The sequence below is a fragment of the Staurois parvus genome, unplaced genomic scaffold (genome assembly GCF_062004578.1).
Source record: "Staurois parvus isolate SC_StPar_1 unplaced genomic scaffold, SC_StPar_1.0 ptg000454l, whole genome shotgun sequence".
Classification (NCBI taxonomy): Eukaryota; Metazoa; Chordata; class Amphibia; order Anura; family Ranidae; genus Staurois; species Staurois parvus.
The window spans coordinates 10857988-10880467 of NW_028318250.1; the positions used below are offsets into that span (position 1 = coordinate 10857988).

At 39.3% G+C, this 22480-nt stretch overlaps 1 protein-coding gene across 1 annotated transcript in view; it reads left to right on the top strand.

Annotated features, from left to right (window-relative positions):
• GRIK3 (glutamate ionotropic receptor kainate type subunit 3) overlaps positions 1 to 22480 on the top strand; it is a 708422-nt gene that overhangs the window by 563188 nt on the left and 122754 nt on the right. The gene's annotated exons all lie outside the window — the stretch shown is intronic.

Here is a 22480-nt window from a genome sequence, read left to right on the forward strand (position 1 = left end):
TATTAGTCCTGGTCTGTTGTTCTGGGTTACTGCTTTTTGTGCATTATTATTTGCCTTATTAAATAAGGTGAGAAATCTTCCTTCCTGCAGGCAATTTTCTCCCTTCACAGTGTACAGATTTTTAACTTATATATTTCAAATCATCTGGCTTCTTTCTGTGATTTCTTAAAGAGTAGGGGAATATTATGAGGTGTTAAATGGTTGCAAAAGTTAACTTTTTTTATCCGAATACATTCTCTGCATTAAGGTAAAAAACTTTTCACATGCAGCTCCCTGCACAGCCCCTCTAAATACTCACCCAATCCCAGTCCAGCACTGTACATGTCAGCAGCAGCTCTTCTCCCCTCACTCGGCTCTCACAAGCTTGGCTGAGAATAATAGGAACCATTGGTTCCTGCTGCTGTCAGTCAAAACATGTGAGCAGAGAGCGGGGGATGGAGCAGAGCCGTGCTGTGTATCTGTATAGATGCAAACAGCCGGGCTTGGGAGCAAATCTGCCCCTAGTGACCATCATAGGAAGCGGAATCTGCATGGGGAGGAGCCAGGAGTGCCTGCTAGGGACAAAAGAAGAGGAGGATCTGGACTGCTCTGTGCAAAACCATTGCACAGAGCAGGTAAGTATGACATGTTCATTATTTTAATAAAACAAAGTGAAGCTTTACAAACACTTTAAACCTTTCAACCTAACGTTAATTATGTGCTCTTACACTCTAACACATAACTCTCTATACATTTTATACATTGCCAATACTTTGTAGCCCCCTGCATGGGCTTTTTGTGTATACTTATAGATTTAAATAAAAATTTCTTTACACTATTAGACTTACTAGGGGGGATTTACTAAAACTGGTTCACTCAGAATCTGGTGCAGCTGTGCATGGTAGCCAATCAGCTTCTAACTTCAGTTCGTTTAATTAAGCTTTGATAGATTTTACACTCTCCAGTTTTAGTCAATAACCCCCACAGTGTTTAATCTGCATGCTTGACATTTCTTACAATGGAAAAAAAATGTTTGCTTGAAAAAAAAAAATACCCGCAATGGTTTGTCTACTATATTAGGAGATAACATATGCCTTAAAGTGTTACTAAACCCAGGACCCTGCATTCACTATATCTGGTCTCCCACAGTACACACAATATGGAAATGCAAATATTTTAGTAAATATGAACTGCTAAATACCTTTTCTCATCAGCAGTTAGAGCAGTCTTGTGACTTCCATCAGTGCCCATTCGAGCACATGTTAAAACTTGTAGGAGGAGTTTTGATTCTGCTCTAGGAGGATGCAGGACCCCTGACCTCTCTAGCAATACACACCAAACTGAGCATGTGCAGAGTGACTCCACACAATATTTCTTATCAGGAGATAAGAGGGGGCACTGAAAGAAGGGGAGGATCAGAGAAGTTAGGATTAAACAGCATTTTTACACAATCCAGATGAATAACTCCTTATGTTCCACAGTGAGTATAAAAAACATGCTTTACTGCATATACAGACTAATTTTACGGTTGTGAGTTTAGTAACACTTTAAGCCTAGTACTCACTATCAGTTTTTTTTCTTTTCATTCAACCCAGTGGGCCAACAATAAACTGAAAAGCTTGGGAGAAGATCCTGTACTAACAATCAGATGTTAATACAATGATCTGCTGCTGAGCTATTGTGTTCTGACAGGGGGGGACCCCCCCCCTCTATGCCCAGCCCTACACTTGGGATTGGTGTGCTGGGAAAGAGTGTCTGACCTCAAAAAAGGATACATGTATTTTAAATAATCCAATCACGGTCCCTTTATTATGGTCCCACAGCAGGACCATTCCACATGTTCTGCAGTGGGCCCCCTTCTTGCCATCCTGGGTAGAGTTGCCTTCAAGCCAAACCTGAACACTCTAGGTGCGTACAGCAAATTTTTTGTAGTATACATTATACATATATTTTGTGAATAAATAACATTTCTAATCATATGGATGAAATCACAAGAGTCGCCCCCCAGAATACACTGGTCAGTGCTCTCAGCCATTGGCTGAGAGCTTTGATCGGATGCCAATTAGCATACCTTTTTTGGTCATGCCCCGATGTTCGGTAGGCTTCTGTCGGACCAGCTGCCATACACACAGGCCGAACGTACACACAATGCTGCCTGATTCTCAGCCCAAATGGAACCTTTTTAATAAAAACACCAAAGGTCTCACTGGTAGATTATCAACTAAGACCCTATAATTTTTTAATATAGACAAATATTTACTGATAGCATTCTTACGTGCTGGTTTGAAAAACTAGTAAGAAAGGCAAAATTCACATTTTTGTTCTCATCAATATCTACAACATTTGTATCTCTTTCCTAAAAGAGGATTTATCTATCCATATTTGCTAATATTTCAATATCCATATCCAATATTTCTTACTTATATCCCCTTTCAATAAAGTGTTCTTTCAAAATATCTACCTGTTCTTTATAATCTTTTAACTGATCACAATTCCAGCACACCGTAACAAATTGATTTTTGGAATGCCTTTAATCCAATTAGGATGGTGGCAGCTCCTAAAGAGATAAAACAATTTCAATCAGTGGATTTGAAAACAGATTTAGTCTGAATCATATTGTCTATGATGAATATAATCAGATCCACGAAACTTACCTCCAATCTGCTTTATCTAAAAGATGAATATGTTTTTCTTTACAACTGAAATATTAAACAAAAAGCTTTACTGGGTCTCATTCTCTTTCTAAATAAACAAAATATGAGTATAGTGCCTCAGGTATACTAGAGGTAAGATACCACGCCCATATACTGTCTGCTCTTTCCACAAACCCATAAATAGGTTGGACATGCTTTGGGCATATTTGACCCCCGTAACAATGCCCCTAGTTAAGAGGTAATACTTATTCCCAAACCGGAAATAGATTATAATTCATTATTATTCATTCTTATTTTTAGTAAATAAGTATTCTTCAGCCATTAAACCATCCTTAAGGGAATTAATAGTATAAACTGATGAAGAATTAGCAGTTACTATTAAGATCCTTCACGTACTTTATGAAGTTGAAGACTAAAGACAAATAAACTGCACTTTGCACATCCTGGAGTGCAAAGTGCACAATCTATTTGCATTTTGGCAAAGCACCTTGTACCCATGTTGATGAGGGCAAAGGCCTCTTCTCCACAACCCTGGTCTAGTGGTTCTGAGGGTGTAGGGGGTGATTTATCAGAATCTGGAAGTCCCCTTTGCCAAGGAGGCTTTTAGATCCCATGTGAATGAGTAAGGGGTACATAGTACCCTGACTTATTCACCAAAAAAGTGAAGTAAGCACATAAAGTCAAGTGAACACAAGACAGTTTTTGGCAATTCTTTTATTAAAATATGTAACGAAAAGTCCCCCATATATCCAACCTCAATCATGATGAACGATCGTTGCTGACCAGCACACAAAAAGAAAACTGCCACCTGCTGGCACCCAACCACCACCGATACTTTGCTCCCACTGACTGACCACTCTGCTTCTACCTGCCACTTACGTAATCAAGGGAGCAGATTTTGATGTGAGCCCCCCCAAATTCATTCCAGACCTGAAGGGTCTGGTATGGATTGGGCGGAACCACATACCATTTTTTCAGCTTTTTACTGTTGGCTCTTTTGTTTACATTCTGCTGTCAGTAGGGACCCCCCACTCCCAGACAGCTGGAATGAGTCAAGTTAAGACACCGGAGGGTGCCAACAAGCAGCCATAAACTGCCACTGATTCACTTATCACTATAGCTAGAGGTCCTTTCTACATTAAAATGAGTTGCAAGAGCACAAAAAATAAACTCATGTGGTACTTAATGTGCTTTTTTGGTGAATTGCTTGTTCCTGAGTTAAATACCGTCTGAGTTATTTTAATGCAAATACTTACTGAATTGAGCCCAATGTCACATGGGGATGGGTCCTTAGCTCAATGAAAGTAACAGACAGCAGTATTAAACCCAATTAAAAAAAGATACTGACAGGCAATGTTTTTATGACATAAGAGACGTTAATGGTCTCTTCGGTCATAAATTCTTCCTCCTGCCTGTCAGCAGTAATACACACTGAGATGCACATGTGCAGATCAAAATATATTTACACAAGTACCATGTGCCATGATGAAGTGACTCCCGTGCACATGCGCAGGAGTGAAGTCAAAGTTACCTGTCCATTCAATCGACTGAACAGTGTGAACCTAGAAGGAAGACCAGGCTAAAATTGAAGCACTCAAGCACAGACAGTGAGATGTTGTAGGGCTTCCTTTGACAGGTATGTCTGTTGTAATGTACACACTAGCACATTATGGCATTTTCCTCCCAGGGAAGCATTTAGATTTTTTTTTTTGTTAGCAGAGATTTTGGAGGGGGCTGTCATGGACAAAGAGGGCTAACAACCAAATGAGAGTGAAAAAGAAGATAAGTATCAGCATGCTTTCCAGCATACCTATTACGACATACCTAAAGGGGCAAAGAACAGGTCCTTTTTCAACTCTTTTGGTAAAAAGGGTTTACTATGCGTTGACTGGTACTATCAGTAATTTAGTCCTTCCTAACTTGTAGCTCTTCCATTAATATTGACCTAACAGTGTGGGCATTAGCACAGCGTTAACTATTTACTATTTTTTTGTTTCTCCATTCTTTGAATGATGCAAATAAAAGCTTACTTTGCATACAAAAACAGTGTCCAATGTGCAATTATTACTCCGAAATTACTTGAATATATACAAAAGTGTGTGCTGTAGATTGAACTTGCTAGAGCTTGAGGCTTGATCTGTTTTCTGCATAATGCCTTCTTTATTCCAAGCCCCTTTCAGTCAACTTTCATTCAGCTGCAGCAAAGGGGAGTGCCTGAGATTCTATCAATGTGTCAAGTATATTCTAAATGTGTCATTTATATGCCCTTTCTGGGCACATAGAATCTACTGAATAGGCCAACTGCTTCTGTTTGATACAGGGGGCGTTTTTTTTTATCTGCGCAATGATGCAAGAAATCAATATGAATGAGACAGGGCAGCAGAGAAGCGGAGCAGATAGGTAGATATGTGTGGCGCATACTATATAACATTTAAAGGTATAGTCTTATCAGAAAGACCAGACAGAGGAAGGCTAACTGTTCTTATTGGTTGTTACAGCAAGGATCGGAGATAATTAATGTGATGCATTAACAGCAGGTACTGCTTCCTTTGTCTGCTGGTAGATAAATTAGTTAGAAGTTGTGTATAACCAAGCTGCCTCGTGCTTTGCTCTGTATACAGTAGATTAGCTTTTTTGTGACAACAATTTTTTATTTAGATTACCGCTACCAACCTGCAAAGCTCATACTTATAATTACTTCCATAAATATATCATATATATCTCGACTATTTACACTGCAAATTTCATCAGCATAAGATAATAAAGTGTACATTAAAGCTAAAGAGAATTTTTAACTCTGTAGTGGCTCATGGGTGTATGTGCACATAAGCGTTGTTTTCCCACATGTAAAAGCAGCAATAGACCTGTGTTTTTCAACCCCTACTATGTTACTGTGAACCTGCAGAACTATGCTGTTTTTTCATTTGTTTGCCTACCTGTCCATATAAATTGTAATTGTATGTTTTATTGGGAACTCTTTTCACATTATAATTAGAGAAAACAGACAGTATTTTTCCCTTTTCACTTGGCGTTTAATACATTTTTAAATAATTTTTAGTTCTTTTTAGTGACCTAGGAGAAAGCAGCTTGAAAACATGGAATTTAGGTTTATTAAAAATGGAATAAAATAAAAACATTGTTAGCAAAAAAAAGCTAATCTAATGGACCTGATGGAAATAAATAAAATACAGGATTTTCTGGCATATAAGACTACTTTTTATACTTAAAAATATACCCCAAAAATTGGGGGTCGTCTTATACGCGGGGTATAAAATGTAAACCTTGAGTTTGTTTGGGTCAAGCTGGCTGGATGTATGGTAATACTGTACATACAGTATACCGTGCTGAGCCAAGCTGGCTCAAAACAAATGTCCCCATGACAGATTAATATGTCAGCCCGCTGGATGTGCGGCATATACAGTATACTGCGCTGAGCCAAGCGGTTTCAAAACGTACCGGTACGTCCCTACTGTAATCAGCCCGCTGGATGCGTGTATGTACGGTAGCTGCGGCTACATACAGTATACACTGGGCCAATCACGGCGAGTGATGTATTCTACTAATGAATACAAAGCCTGCTTGGATTGGAGTCAGAGAGGTGGGCTGATGATGTCACAACCTCAGCCAATTCGAGCAGGCTTTGTATTCATTAGTAGAATACATCACTTGCCGTGATTGGCCCAGTGTATACTGTATGTAGCCGCAGCTACCGTACATACACGCATCCAGCAGTCTGATTACAGTAGGGACGTACCGGTACGTTTTGAAACAGCTTGGCTCAGTATACTGTATATACCACAGTGGTATATACTCAGTATACTGTATATACCACACATCCAGCGGGCTGACAGATTAATCTGTCATAGGGACATTTGTTTTGAGCCAGCTTGGCTCAGCGCGGTATACTGTATGTACATTACTACACATCCAGCTGGCTGTATATATACTGTATACTGTATGTAGCCGAAGCTACCGTATTACTGCACATCCAGCGGGCTGTATATTTACTGTATACTGTATGTAGCCGAAGCTACCGTATTACCGCACATCCAGCGGTAACCATCTGATTTGGAATTTGATCCATATGATGACTGTCTTACAAATGTATCACAAGATGTCATTCATGAACTTATGATGTCAGAGGATGAACATGAGGATTTTGAAGGATTTTAAGTACCGGTAAGTCATAATCATTTCAATAAAAAAATCTGATGTTTTTAAATGGTGTTGCCTCGGAAGGGGGGTAGTCTTATACGGCGAGTATAGCCCAAAACCTATGTTTTAACTGGAAAATTAGGGGGTGGTCTTATACACCCAGTAGCCTTATACGCCAGAAAATCTGGTAATTGAAAAGTGTTACTTTTTTCTATTTTATATTAGTATGCAAGTACCATTACAGACTTATTTTACATACCTCTAGGACCACGTTCACACGGGCGATGGGGCCTGTATACCATGACATTTTTTTTCTGCACTCTTAACTGGCAGGTGCTCCATGTAGGCAGCCCATCCAAGTCTATTAGGACGCAGTGGGGGCATGGACACAGATGCTTGTCCTATTGTTGCAGACGTGTGTGTGCAGGTGAGTGGCCATTCACCTGCACAGCACCTGCACACCATATACCATAACAGATTGTATTTTACATACCTCTAGGGCCATGTTCACTCAGGTGCTGAGGCCTGTATACAGTGAAGGGCAGTTTTTTCTGCATCCTTAGCTGGTAGGTGCTGCATGCAGGCACACCGTCCAAGTCTATTAGGATGCAGCAGGTGAATGGACATAACCATTTGTCCCAATGTGATACGCGTGTGTGTGTAGGTGGGTGACTTCTTAACCACACCTGCAGGCCTGTCACATTAGGCCAAGTGGCTGTGTCCATGCAGCTGCTGGGTCCTAACAGACTTGGATGGGTTATCTGAGCTGTCTGCATGGAGCACCTGCTGGCTATGGTTGCAGAAAATATGGTTTGTTCACAGTATACAGATCTCAGTGTCTGTGTGAAATACTCCAAAGAAGCAAAAAAATTACACTATATCAAACATGTTTATGAAAAAATGTCTCTGAGGACTGTTTTGGTAAAACACTCCCATGCTATATAACGCCATATTAAATTACCTGAAATGGAAAGGAAACAAGTCATTGGTGGCTGCCATCTAAAAGCAGAATAGGTTAAATCCCTCAGAAGATTGCATTTCTAGGTCATACTTTGTGTACCATTGCTCCCCTGTCGGAAATATTATTAGAGGTAAGCATATTCTCTTTCTGTATGAAACTGCTAAATTTAATGACTGTTTTCTAAATGATTTAGATTAGATCCTTTAAGTGGATGAAAAATGTGGTTACAATGGTATACAGGTTGATACATACAGTATACCCTGCAAAGATGTTGCTTCACAGCATGCACATCATAACTGCAGGTGACTTTTTGTTCAGGGGCAAGGTTCTGACTGTAGTGCATGATGGGTAATGCTTAGGAAAGAGTGCATATAATATACTGTATTACCATTACACATTTGGTATTACTTTAAAATCATTGAATTTTAAATTTTGTTGGGCTCAGGAGTTTTGTTCAGTTAAATATGGTCATGAAGCAGTAGATTCAGTTATATCAACAAGATACTGGGTAGCACATTCATTCTCTTTTACTTTTTGAGCAGCCTATTTAAAATACATTGGGCTTCACAATATTTAAAAGAATGACTTCCATTTTAAATTATATTTACTAAAAAAACACTCCTTAATGCAGAGCTTTATTCTTAAAGAGGTTCTTCACCCTGTAAACTAAAATTTAAGAGATGCCCTGGCACTGACATCCTAACTGTGGGCAGCCAACTGCAACTCTTTGTGGCTTCACAACGGCTGCCCACTGCATGAGCCACGCTGTGCTCTGTGAATTGTTCCACAGTCTCCTGAGACCTATGATGTGTCCCAAGCGGCTGTAAGGAGATAAAGGGGGGGGGAGATGAACTTCTGCTCCAATTGCCTAGGTGGTCAGAGCGGAAGTGGTAACAGGTACTTGTCAAAATCAGGTGCCTACATCACCCCACAAAGGAAAAAAAAAGCAATTCAAAATATGGCAAAGGAGGGGGGAAGAAGCAAAGCAGAACTTTCCCTTTTGGGTGAAGGCAATTTTATGTGTAGAACAGTAGAACTTCCTAAAAACAGGAGGTATTCACTTGTCTCTAAAGCAATGAATTACACTCTACTGGGCTAGGCACTGGTTCAGTTGGAAGACTTTTGGCTTGTTTAGTCCTTTCTTTTGATTATGGTGGTTTGTACTTTCTACTTTTTTCTAATTTTTTAAAAGCCATTGATTCCATACAATGCACTGATGATGGCAACAAGCCTGAAACAGCTGTATGCAGTTTGGAATAAATGGCTATATAATATTAGCATGTGTCTCTACTATACACTCATAGTTCTGGATGTACAGTTAGCCAATATGGCATAAAGAAATGACTTGCATTGTTCTGTCCACTTTCCTGAAATAAGGAATAATTCTAGTATTTTTAGAGTTTGTGATGAACTGAGACATGTGCATACCTCCTGTACTGAGAATGCTCTATTGTGTTTTGCACAGGCTTAGCAGAGGGCGTTTTGGTCCTGTTAGTCACTATAGGCTCCCAGATATGGCCTGCATGTATAGTGCAGTGAAGCTCTTAAATACAAAATTATTTAAATAGTTTCAGTGTAAAAAGAGAAAGGACAATTTAACTAAGTATGACATATCAGAAAATGGGTATCTTTTGAAATTCATAAGTAACAGTTATGCTAGCACTGTTATAGCTCATATGGAATGGGTAATGAAGCATATTAAAGATGTGTTAAAGTGTGTCACCAAGTCTTAGCACTATATAAAGGAAACGATCAGCAAAGTTGAAATGCAAGGAAGTTCAAAAACGAAAAGGCCTCACAAATACAAATGAGCTGAGAGATAACAATGGAAAATTACTGACGAGGGGTGATAGGATATTTTAACTGCATGATTAGTAATGAAACTAAAATAGGAAATTTAAAGATTAGAAAAGTTACATGTGATATCAGGATAACCGTGATAAACAGAATGGTTGTAGTTAAAAAGCCAGATAAGCTGTAAGTATGTATTGATCTTTTTGATTGTTACCACCATGTTATTGAATCTCATCAAGGAGAGCTTCAACTATAAACTTTACTGAAACATACATGGTTGTAGTGGTAAAGACATTTAATAGGTCAGAATCTATTAACAGGGTATATTGCCCAGCTAGCCTTTCAAACCTCACCGCAAAGAAAACTCTGAAGCAAAAAACGTGTTAGGTTTCAAGCTTACAGTTTGTCTTCACTTATCAGGGCCACTTGGCTTAGCCTACAAGTCCAATGAGGCTTGGGATCCAGTTGCTGATATTCAACATTTGAAAGTATATTAACTGTAGTAACATTATATCACCAGATACAAACTTTGCATCAATAAAAATAAATGAATAGCATGCAACCAAAAGGGCAAACTCTGGCCACAATTCCACTTGCTGGTACATCTCCAAATATTACATGTCCACCCTATATATTAATTGATGACCTTTTTTGTCACCTAGAAAACATTTGAGTTGAATTATTAACCCTGGAGAGTGCAAAATCTGGAGCAGCTGTACATGTTAGTCAAATTCTAACATCAGCTTGTTAAATTAAGCTTTGACAAAAAAAACCTGGAAACTGATTGGTTTCTGTGCAGAGCTGCATCAGATTTTGCACTCTCTAGTTTTAGTAAATCAACCCTGTTGCATCTGGCAACTGGCTCTTCCTGTTAGGGTAGTTGATGGTAAGCCCTAGGGTATCTATATGCTTGTTTAAATAGTACACCAAGGTATTAACCATACTGAGATGTTCTGATGATTTACTAGTTTTCTAATGTATATACCCATATTATTTGCCCAAAAATACCTCTGAAATGAAGATATTCCCTGCAGGGGTACAGTTGGTCTATTCATTCCTTGAGACTGAATTTGCATAAAAGTATAATGCATGTGATGGGGTTTTGCTAGCACTGATACCACACTTTAAGATGTAAACCCACACAAGCAGATATGTTATCGCAAAGGTTTTCTAACATACAAAGCATGCAACCTGTATCAGAAAAGATGTTTCTGGGATCAGACCAATATTATCATTCTTGAAGTGCCAATTTTAATATGAACATTAAGTACCATGGATTGTATAAACTGTCTGGACAACACATTTGGCCAGGTTTGATCAGTTCAATTAAATCTCCTAGTACAGTATAGCTGGATACATTCCAGTCTTTCTAAGGACTGCCTTCTAATCACAATCCTTTTGTGTTATGATCACAATCACTGGATGGCTGTATACCCAGCGCAGGGGCGGACTGAGCATTTGGAAACTCGAGCACTGCCCGAGGGCCCAGCATCAGTAGGGGGCCCAATGAGATGCCCCTGGTACCTTTTTCATAGGCGTTTTTGAGCTTGGGCAAGGACACAGGGGCCCCATGATCCCCTATTGCCCGGGGCCCCATGAGTTGTCAGTCCGCCCCTGGCCCAACATCAACAATACTGTCTGCACTGAGAGGGTTTTCTAAAAAATATATATATTTCTTTAAATATAACAGATACCTATGAATACATTCAACAACCATTTCCTCTACTGACTCTCTGTGCAACATTGCACCAATGACAACGAGCAACCAACTCAACAATGGTCTGTTTTTCCCCTTCAGTTTCAAACTCTTCAGTGCTGTGCTAGTTTAGTCTAACGGTGCTGTTCTACTCTGCTTTGTCTAGTCAAGTCTGGCCAAGCTCACTTGGATTTGTGGCAATAGCTGCTACATAGCTCAAAGAATTCCCTTTGGGTTTATTAAATCCTTGCTGGCTGAGATTGATCAAGTGAAATATGTGACTTGACCTATCATCAGTTTGACACCCTGTTGCATGGCTGGTCCCTCACTCTGCATGGTAGAAATTCTAAACGTGGGATAAGGTTTACCTTTTTCCTGTACTTTTTGCACATTTACAGGAATATGAACAATCTTACAAACTGCAATACTTTATAAAAAACAGCAGATGGCAATCATCAAGTTTAATCTAAACTTTATGTTGAAGCAGTTATCAGTTAAGGTAGGCAATCTGACATCTTTTTAATGAGAATAAAAAGATCCCCAGAGACTTCCTACTGTTAAAAAATAATTCTGATTTGCAACCTAAGAAGAAATTTCCTTTAATAAATTACAACTCTTTGCTTAAGTCATTGCATGTCATTGCTGTGCTTTTTGTGGCTTCGAGTGACTCCAATCCTGATTCATTACACCTCTTTCAACAGCAGGAGTAATAAAAATCCTCTGAATGTACGAAGGAGAATTATGGGGGCCTCTGAACATATTGCAATCATGGCAAATAAAAGGTTCCAAAGCTAAATTGTGACTTGTTCTGCTATGACCCAGTGAGAATTTTAAGCACTCTAGCCACTGGCTATTGGCAAGCTGTTTTTTAATTCCTATCTGATCATGGTGGAGAAATGTGATTATGATTTTAACTAAATGATCTTTCTTAAAATGTTAGTTGCCTGGGTGTCATACAGAACCTATGGCTTCAATGTTTTTTTCTGCCAATGACCTAGAACAATGTGAAATTCGCTGTCAGGATTTGGGCTGCACTTTTTCTATACATGTTCAATAAATTAAAGAAGTGCATAAGGGCACAGGCAGCCACGGAACTAACATTTTCAGAAGGAGGACAGCAATAATAGTCTACACATTTCTGACACTAGAAGCTTTCCTTTAAACATCAGTGTGTTATTCTTTGTCAATAATGGAAATAGCTCTCATTTCTGTTCAAAATTACCACCAGTTAGAAGCTACCAATACTTTTCCCAAGAAATATATTAACAGAAAAACTCAGCAAGATCCTCCACACAAAAGGAACAATTATAGTTGTCTTCCTTTGCAAATACATGGGACAGATTTCCCCATATGTATGATGACACAACTTATTTAAAAGAGATTTAATATGTTATTTATTAGCAAAGTGCATTTTGGTAGGTCTGGAAGGATAGGAGTTTCAGCCCCATTGGAATCAAACTAATACTCATCCCAGGCCTTCTGCAAGAAAAGGAGTAATGAAATGAGTCTGCAAGTTGAGGCCTGCTATGCAGTCAACCAGATCAAGCTTAATGTCTGCAGATGGTGGGATTCCTGTTCCTATCAACGTACTGTACCTTTTACAGCAGAGTGTACAGTGAAGGTTGCTGTACTGTTCTTACTACACCTTACACTGCAGCCTGTCTGCAGCTTGACATACAACTGAACCTTTCTATCCTCCAATAAACCAGTCTGTATTCACAAATCGTGAGGCTTTTTTGAAGAGAGCAGGATGGGGTAAAACTGGTTGTAAAAGCAAAAACAGTGCCTGTTAGTTGCTAGCAGATATGGTAGTTGCACAGTGTGGGTTAAGCCCAAATCTTTGCAGTGATACTGCCATTGAAAGGAGATACAGATGTCTCCACATGAGCTTAAACATTTTGGATGAGCTTCTAGATGCTTCTTCCTCTGTACCTCCCATGATGAATCATGAGAGATACAGAGGCATGGAAAGGTCAAACAATGGGAAATAAAAAAAGGCCAGTTCATGTGTGTGGAAGAAGTGCTGTTTGAAGAATATTATATTTGTTAAATGGAGACATTACAGTTGCCATTGCCAATGTGTGGAAGCAGTGCTGTTTGAATACTAGGTGAAGCTCACATTAAACTCATTAGGAACAAAAACAAAAGTGAGAAGTATGATAAGTTCAGAATGTGGTCTTAGAAACAGCTTGCCTTCTGTTTCTGCAAACTCTGACCTCAAATTTGCAGGCTTTTCCATGCTTCCTTGGAAAGGTCTTGGTGACAAGATCCAGGGGCCATTCATTAATTTGTGAAAGGCACTTTTTCACAGGAAAAATGTAATGAGTCTTTAGATTAGGCTTGCTGCTGCCCATTTTTTCTGTGGCAGCAAAATGGAGATGTACTGCTTCCTCCACTTGCTCCAGAAGGTGTTTGATAGAGTCGAATGCATATGTAAACTATACCTGTCTATATGTAAATACAAATCCTTACTATTGAAGTCTTTAGAAGGAACGCCGACTATCCCAGTTTTTTTTTATTTGTTTTGGTTTTTTTTTAAATAAGGAGAATAGGTAAGAATGCATCTACAGGGTCCTGTGAAACTGATGTTAAAGTTCTTTTACTGATGATTGCTAAGAGTTGCCATAATTGTTTTTAGACTCTCCTGAGTGAGCCTTGCAGTCCCTACTTGTAGGTAAGAATGCATAAAGTCAAGAATTCTATGAGCTACAAGACCCCTCCTATGTGAGGGAAATAAGAATGGTTAAAAGCGCACATACAGACCTGATTGCTCAGGAATCTTTCCTCTCCTTTGGTGTCAGTGGTCAAAGAAATTTGCAGTTCTTTAGTTGCCCCAACAAAGAACAAATGTAATGATGGCCAGGAACTGTTAGAGGGTTTTTCTCATCTGGTTCCAATTTGCTTCCCTAAGGTGGCCACTTACCTTCAGTAAGCCACTTTGAAAAGTGTGCTGCACAGTGCAAAGACTGAACTGACCTTTGTTTTGTTATGTTTTTGAGGTTGTATTCGGTATGTGCAAAGAGAGATCACACAAATACTTATAAGTAAAACATTTATTACAGGTAATGACAGATACAGATAAAGAAAAAGAAAATAAAACAAGAATACGGGCAGCACAGTGGCTAAATGGTTAGCACTTCCGCTTGGCAGTACTAGGGTCATTGGTTCGAATCCAAGCCATGGCACCTCCTACCTGGGGTTTGCATGTTCTCCCTGTGCCTGCGTGGGTTTCCTCCAGGTACTCTGGTTTCTCCCACACTCCAAAAGACATGCTGGTAGGTTAATTGGATCCTGTCTTAATTGGCCCTAGTATGTGTATGAATGTACGTTAGGGACTTTAGATTGTACACCCCTTGAGGGTTAAGGACTGATGTGAATGTATAATATATATATGTAAAGCTCTGCGTAAATTGACGGCGCTATATAAGTACCTATAATAAATAAATATTAAGAATATTTAACTAAAGATGCTATTTCTGTCATGGGTCACTCCATTATATGGCATGGCACACTGGTGACCACATACTGCAGCTCTGACATGAGACAAATATTTCCAGTCTAGCTGTGTGTTATATACTGGACCTACGTGTAAGCAATCGACAACCCACCCCCCCCATGCAAACAAAAAGGAGAGCAGTGGTCTTGTCCAAATAGTCACATTCCTTTGTTATTTAAGGTAAACCTTATACTCGTATAGCCCTTTAACCAAGGCTTGAAGGCATTCTTAAACATTTGTGAGGCCAACATTAGCCCTTTCGCACTGGCGCCTCCCGGTACTTAAAGGGGTTTCTGACACTGGGAGGCCGAGAGGAGTTTAGGGTCCCGTGACCACCGTAATTGGCTGTCACGGCGGTCACATGATCAGAAAAGGTCCCGATCGCAAGAAGAGATCAGGACCTTTCCGTGGGATACTGATACATGTGCTGGGAGCATGCAGGGCGCGCCGCTCTCAGCACATGTTTGTTTACAAACGGTACACAAATATGCGGCTGCTCAGCATCAAGGCTCAGCCACTGAGAGGCTGCATATTTGCGTACACTCGGTGTGAAGGGGTTAATAAGGATATATGTAATGTGCAATTTCCCTTTCAATCTTTTAGCAATGATGCCAGCCATTACAATTACTTTCACATGTTGGGTCACATTTAAATGACTGAACTATGTAGACTAGGCAATAGCTTGAATGATTGACATTCCTGTTCAGAAGTTACTGTATGAAGTGCAGAGACATCAGGATGAATTTCAGCATCTAAGTCTGCATCTACTAGCTCAAATGTGTCACTTTCAGGAAAAGTCTGTTTTGTATCGTGCAAGAACAAAAGCCCAGTCATCCATGTCAAATCTTTAATGGCTAAGTTCACCTTAAAAAAATATTAAATGCACATATTTTTTGCAGGTAAAAAAAAATGTGCATGGATTATTTATTTTCTCAGGAGCCTGGAGAGCATTGCCTACAGCTTTCAGCCCATACCTCTGTACAGGCTTTCTGTTTGAAAGTCGTAGGAAGTGTCAATGAACACTCACCAGCGCCCTCACAGTTCGTTGAAAACTACAGAACTACAGCCCATGTGCCATGGTGGCAGACAGGGCTTGCAGGTCATTCATTCACAGATTCCTGTGAATGAATCAACTTTTTCAAGTTAGTCACTAAAGGATTTAAAAAGGGCCTGGCGATCTTCCTTCCCAAATGCTGTTAGAGGCTTAGAATTGTCATGCAGTGAACAGAGTGGCCTATTAATTAAAATGCTTGGAAATGAGCCAGTTGAGCATGCCAAACAAATCAGGATGATAAACAAACTACCAACAGGCTCTCTTTAAAACGGTAAAACTGATAAGTGTTATGACTCAGCAGAAGAAGAATAGAAAGTGCACTGTTCCAAAGGATTAATACTTTTCTAAAATATCCAGCAAAGCTTACCAACAGCTCAGATCCAAATGCAAGAGGAAAAACGCAAAGCAGGGCACCAGGTCAGTGTAAATAAAAACAGTTGAACTTTATTCAAAAGGCACATTCGAGACTGCAATGGGGCAATGCATAAAAATAAGAGCCAAAGATATGCATGTAGATTTATTGTGGCTCTTATTTTTATGCATTGCCCCATTGCGGTCTCGTTTCTTTGATCCAGTTTGACTTGAATTTTAATACTATTCCCCCATGGTGTTTTCTTTCCCTCCTTTATTCTGATTCTTCGATTCCTCCTACTTCTCTATCTCCTATTGTTCCCTGCTAATTTGACAGCCGTTATATTCCCTGTTGTTTTAGGGGCAGGCCTGTTTGATAAAGGAGGTGGAGCCTCAGAAACACGTTGAGACCCACCCACCTGTCATTCACAGCACCTGTCAAATACCCTGGTTATTCGGCGGGAGCACTTGACGGGACACTGTGTACCTCATCTCCAACGGATCTCTCCCCACTCCCTGCAGCGATCGCCAGTTTCACTGATTTGGAGAGAGCTGGCTTTGCTCACTGCACTTACACCCCAGTCACATCAAACCCAATTTCTTTGCAATTTGCAAGACATCTGACACAAGTCACAACAAAAGTAGTGCACTACTTTTGAAATCGGTGCGGCTCTGACCATGTCAATTGTTACCTATTATTATGTATATGGACTTGTCTACTAATCCATCATCCTTATTACATTTTATCATCATCTGAGCGTTGGATATGCTTGTAATTTTTACAAGGTGTTGCATATGTAATTGCATTTTCTCAGCTCTAAATGCCCTATTAATGGAACTTCAGAAAGTCAAATATGAACAGATCTTGAGCCTTTATTGAAAAGAGCATGGTGGGGGTGAAACTGGTTCACATCACAGAGAAAACAGTCAGTATGAACTCATAAAATACAGCAATAAAGCAATGTATGATAGTTGCTTTTACTTATGGTAGTTGTTGGGTGTACACTGAAGTCAAAATTTTGCCAGAAATGCTGCTGTTTTTCTCCATATGAGCTTAAAAATGGTCATTGAGCCTCTAGATCAGGAGTCTCCAAACTTTCTAAACAAAGGGCCAGTTTAATGTTCTTCAGACCTTAGGGGGGCTGGAATGTGGCCAATGGGAGTAGAAAATATCATGGCATCAGTGGGGTTAAACAATGCCCCATCATTGGTGTCAGTGGGAGAAAAAGTGCCCCATTGTTAGTGTCAGTGAAAAGAATAGTGCCTCAAAGGCCGGATGAAAGCAAGCAAAGAGATGCATCTGGCCCCTGGGCTGCAGTTTGGAGATCCCTGTTCTTGATGCTCCTTCTTCCTTTAAGTGAGAACTCATGGGAGATACAAAGACAAAGAAAAGTAAACACGGATAAAACAATCCTGTTGATGAGTGTGGTAGGAGTGCTGTTTGAATAACAATAACTTTGCTATAATCCTATGATGGAGGCATGATGGTTGCCACTGCCGATTGTTTCAGCTATATCATAAAGTGGTGTCTTTAGGCCTCTCTAGGTTGTCTATTATCAAATAGAAACACAAGAGTGGGGGTTGTGTCCACCTTAGGCCTTCTTGAGATAGATCACTAATGGTTTCAACAAAATACTCCTCTTCAATTGGATGTCAATACAGGACCAAGCCTGGTCTATCATTTGGAGTGCATAGACAATGGCTCAAAAGTCAAAATTTAAAGGAACAGTGGATGCACTGGAAATATGTTCTGGGTATAGAGACTAGAGCCACAACAAAAGTGGCATTGGCACTACTTATTTTAAGCTTTGTGTCTTCTCAGTTAAAAACTATTTTGTTCAGATTTGTTTGGCAGTGGTGTGCTGCCTTAGGACTATTAAGTTAACACACACAAGGGAGAGTCTGAAATGATTTAATTTCATTGAGTAGACCTATAGTTTGAAATAAATTCAGAAATATTTTGAATCGACATAGTAATATACAAAAGAAATATGACCAATTGCAGCACAGTGCATTTGAAGAGGCAGGATAATGTTAATATTCCTCTAAAGAATCCTGGGCTGTTCCTTAGGGTACAGAAGAGGTTTTGATGGGTTGTGGAACCATGTTGGAAACCAATGCAGTTGGGGAAATAGTTGGTCTGTTTGTTAAGAATCAGAGTCCCTGTTCAGTTGTGTTAAATTGTCTAAGGAAGTAGACAGTGAAAGTCGCTAAGAGTCAGAGAAAAGGAAATGCTCTTCATTCCCCATCATTGCAAATCTGTGCCCCCCTCCAGCCTCACCAAAACTGTTTTTCTTTCAGGTTTAGAAATTGACAATTTTGAAGAATATGTACATACTCAGTAGTTAATGTGGCAAAAATTCATACAACACATTAGCTTTTAACATGCATTCTACTCATAAGTACAAACACAGATTGTGTATATAATCTCCTAATCTTCTGCTATAATTTTCCCTATTTTTTTTGTTATTTACATGGATGTTCTAGCACTATATCCCTTTATCCTTGATATAATTTATGATAATGGCAACATTAAGCGGATGCAGAGAATACTGAATTCATTCCAGGATGTTTTTTTCACAATTGGCCATATTTCTTTTGTATATTACTATGTCGATTCAAAATATTTCTGAATTTATTTCAAACTACAGGTCTACTCAATGAAATTAAATCATTTCAGACTCTCCCTTGTGTGTGTTAACTTAATTGTCCTAAGGCAGCACACCACTGCCAAAAAAATCTGAACAAAATAGTTTTTAACTGAGAAGACTCAAAGCTTAAAATAAGCAGTAAAACAAATGTTCCCAATAAGGATTTTAAATGTAACTAAAGTAGAACATCTCAGATTTAGGCCACATAACAATTAATGTGTTTGCATGCATCTGATTGTAGTGGCATGCTACATTTCATTGTGATACTGCATCCAGGATAATACAGCAGTTGCCAGGGTAATTACTTATTTTGTTTGGCAAATGCAGCAAAGTCAAAATGCCAGATAAACATCACATCGCTCTAATTTAAAACCCATCAGTACATTTAATTAATAGCTCAACTTCCTACATATTCAGCTCTAAACTGTTTTAATGTCTCTGTTTTTCCTCCCACAACCATCCCCTCTGTACAATAATAATGTGTTTTGATAGACCAGATGGACCAGTCTTTGGGTTAAATGAAAATGTTTCTAAATGCCTTCTTTCTTTAGATGAACCACAACGTATCCTATAAACGGGTCTATTTTTTCCAAAGAAATCATTACAAATGAGTTAACAAGAAAAAAATAGTGAACAGAGAAGAGAGGACTTCTTCAAGTCTGCTTCACTTGCAGTTTACCTATGAGTCTACTGCAATCCTGAACTTAACACTTCCAGTCCCCCCCTTTTTACTTGGATGTTATCCCTGTATACAGAGGGCTAGTAAATGTATGACTCCATGTTATGAAACTTCTCACTGTGTTTCAAGAACAAATAGCTAACAAAACCAGCATGGGTTTTCTTGTCAATAGTCTGAAGACACAGGGTTTTTCCAATCATTTGGTTTCCCCAAGGAAGGAGGTATGAGAATGTGTAGGGGTTATCTGAATAAGGTAATTTGCAAGGTCCTGCCCTGGTGAACTGGTAAGGATATCTTTGGAACCATTTATCTGTTCATGTCAAGGTCCTACCTTTTCCCAGAGATTGTGCAGCTTCATGAACTGGCGTCCATCTTGGATTTCTGCAGAGCATGGTGGGAGTCTTTTATGCCTTCAGGTCTCTGAGGTCCATCCCCCAGAGGGGTGTGGCTGAGTACATATAAGCCTGTGATCCGCACATGCTCTTTGCACTTGTGTCTTGTGTCTTTGTGTTGCTGCAGCTCTGTGTATACTCTCGTGACTCTTCTGGTATCTGACTCGGCTTGTGACTAGACCCTTCTCTGTGTTTTCCTTTCATCTGACCTTCTGTTGCTGAACCCGGCCCGTGACCTGTGATTCTTGTCTACTGTTCTGTACCGTTTTGTCCCGTTGTTGTCGACCCGGCCTGCCTGACTACCCTATTGTCATTCCTACCAGCTACACGCCATTGGCGGCGGCCATTACCACAGCCGGGGTGTCTCGGGGGCCGCGACCTGGTTCCTGGCTGCGTCAAGTCCATCCCCACCATCAGGGGCCCTGGTGAAGGGCAGCCCGGGACTTAGACTCCGTGCCCTGAGGGACTTCAGTCTGTTGGTGGTGGTTGTCGTCAGTCAGTGCGTTACCCTGCCACTAGGCCTACCTGTCCATTCCACAGCCCTGCCCTGACAGTTCACCAGGGCAGGTAAATTACAAGGCCCTGCAAACTCCTCCTCATCTCTATTACAAAAGTGGGAGGGTGTTGTAAAGTTCAGAGAGTATATTTAGGAAAGTTAATATCAGTTAATAATTAGGATATGAGTTTAGTGCACAGGAAGTTACAGGAAGCACTTTTTTGTTTGCATATGTTTTATTACTTTCTAATTGATTATTATTAATTTTACTGTTGTTATTATACTAGTTTTTTTGCATTAATGTTTATTTTACATTCTTTTTTGAAAGTGTCTGTTTATACACATTGCTGGTATGATTTAAAATGTTACTAAACCCAGGACACTGCATTCTCTATATCAGGTCTCCCACAGTACACAGAATATGGATATGCAATTCTTTTAGTAAACATAAACTGTTAAATACCTTTTTCATCAGCAGTTAGTCTTGGGACTTATATCAGTGTCCAAAAGAGCACTGGTTAAAACTTGTAGGAGGAGTTTTTATTCCCCCTTAATTGTCCTATGAGACTGCAGGACTGTAGGAGATAGTCTTTCTTCTATGTCCTTGAGGTTATAGGTTTGTGAGCAAGTATCCTCCACATCTCTACTATGAAGTCTTTAGATGCAAAATTAGTTCATTTAATAGAATTACACATTGTAATTACACAATGTACTAACAGGGTGTGGCATTCCATTTGATTCCTATATTTAGATTTGATTTAATCTCCAGAAACTCCAATAGTCTCTACACGATTAACTCATTATGCGACTAGAAGTTTAAATATATAGCTTTGCTCATTCATCTTTGATGCAGAAATATTTTAATAGTTGGAACACTTGACTAGGAAAAAAAAAACAATGCTATAGAGTGGTTAACATGAAGCATTGCTATATCAACAAAAGGTTTTCATTTGCAGTGTAGCAAATAGGTAAGGGGCCCAAAGAACCAGCTAACTGTTCCTTAGGCCAGGTGGTAACTATTTACCTTTCAACACCAAGACCAAGGTAGTACTACAGTCTTTTTTAACTGAATTAAGGGTCTATGCACACTGCCTCAAAAAACACTGCTTTGAAGGGGAGTTTTGCATTTTGCCAGTAGAAGTACAGTAGGTCAACCTTCTATTTTGTTTTTTTGAGGGCAGTTTTTTGGCAGAAAAAAATGCTAAACTCGCCTAAACTAACTTAAAAGCTAGAATTAAAAAAGCTCAAAATGAGGGTGTTTTCTGCCAAGGGCGCTGGCATTTTTAAACCAGTGTGCATGAACCCTTATTCCATCAAAAAGTAAGAATTACTGAACTGGCACATTGCTGTTAGTTATAGAGCAACTTGTATATCAAGTTTAGAGTCTCTGTAAATGTGTCACAATTTTAAAATCATGTTCATTTTTCCTTGGTTTTATGGAGTTTTATTTTTAGGAAGCATGCAGAAAAATCTTTAAAACTAGATCACAGAGGAACTGATATGAAGTGATTTGACCTGAAGTTTAATGACACCACAAGACAAGGATTGGTGATCTCTCTTTAGACATTTTTCATGTTAGATCCACATATAAAATCATCATGATTTTATTACAAGCCCCCCATGAGAGCTGCAACCTACTTTCTAAAGCACAGATTTGATGAAGTGATTTTCAACACAAACTGGCACTTTGCTGTGAACTAGCCTTATTTGCTTCAAATGCACTTGCCTTGTCTTTACATTACTATAAGTGCTTTGAAAAGGTATATCTCAATATGGATAAATGTGATGTATCTCTCTGTGACACATTCATCCATTATTTTGTCCTTTTTTGTGAATGACCTTTGAAAAGAAAATTATGAATCATGCTCATTTATGTGGACAATTTGGTGTGCAAACCAGTTTCGGAATGGCATAGCTATCAATAGATATGGCTATCTCCTATGAAAATTACAAATATGCTTGGTTCAAACTGAGAACTCCTATTTGTCAAAACACATATATAATTATTGAAAAATAGTGGAGGACATGAGTTCTAGTATAGTGTCTTGTAAAGGGAAGGTTCAACATGTGATTTCAGAAGACTGTAGTTTATGGAAATATAGAATTTGCAGACTGGATGAAA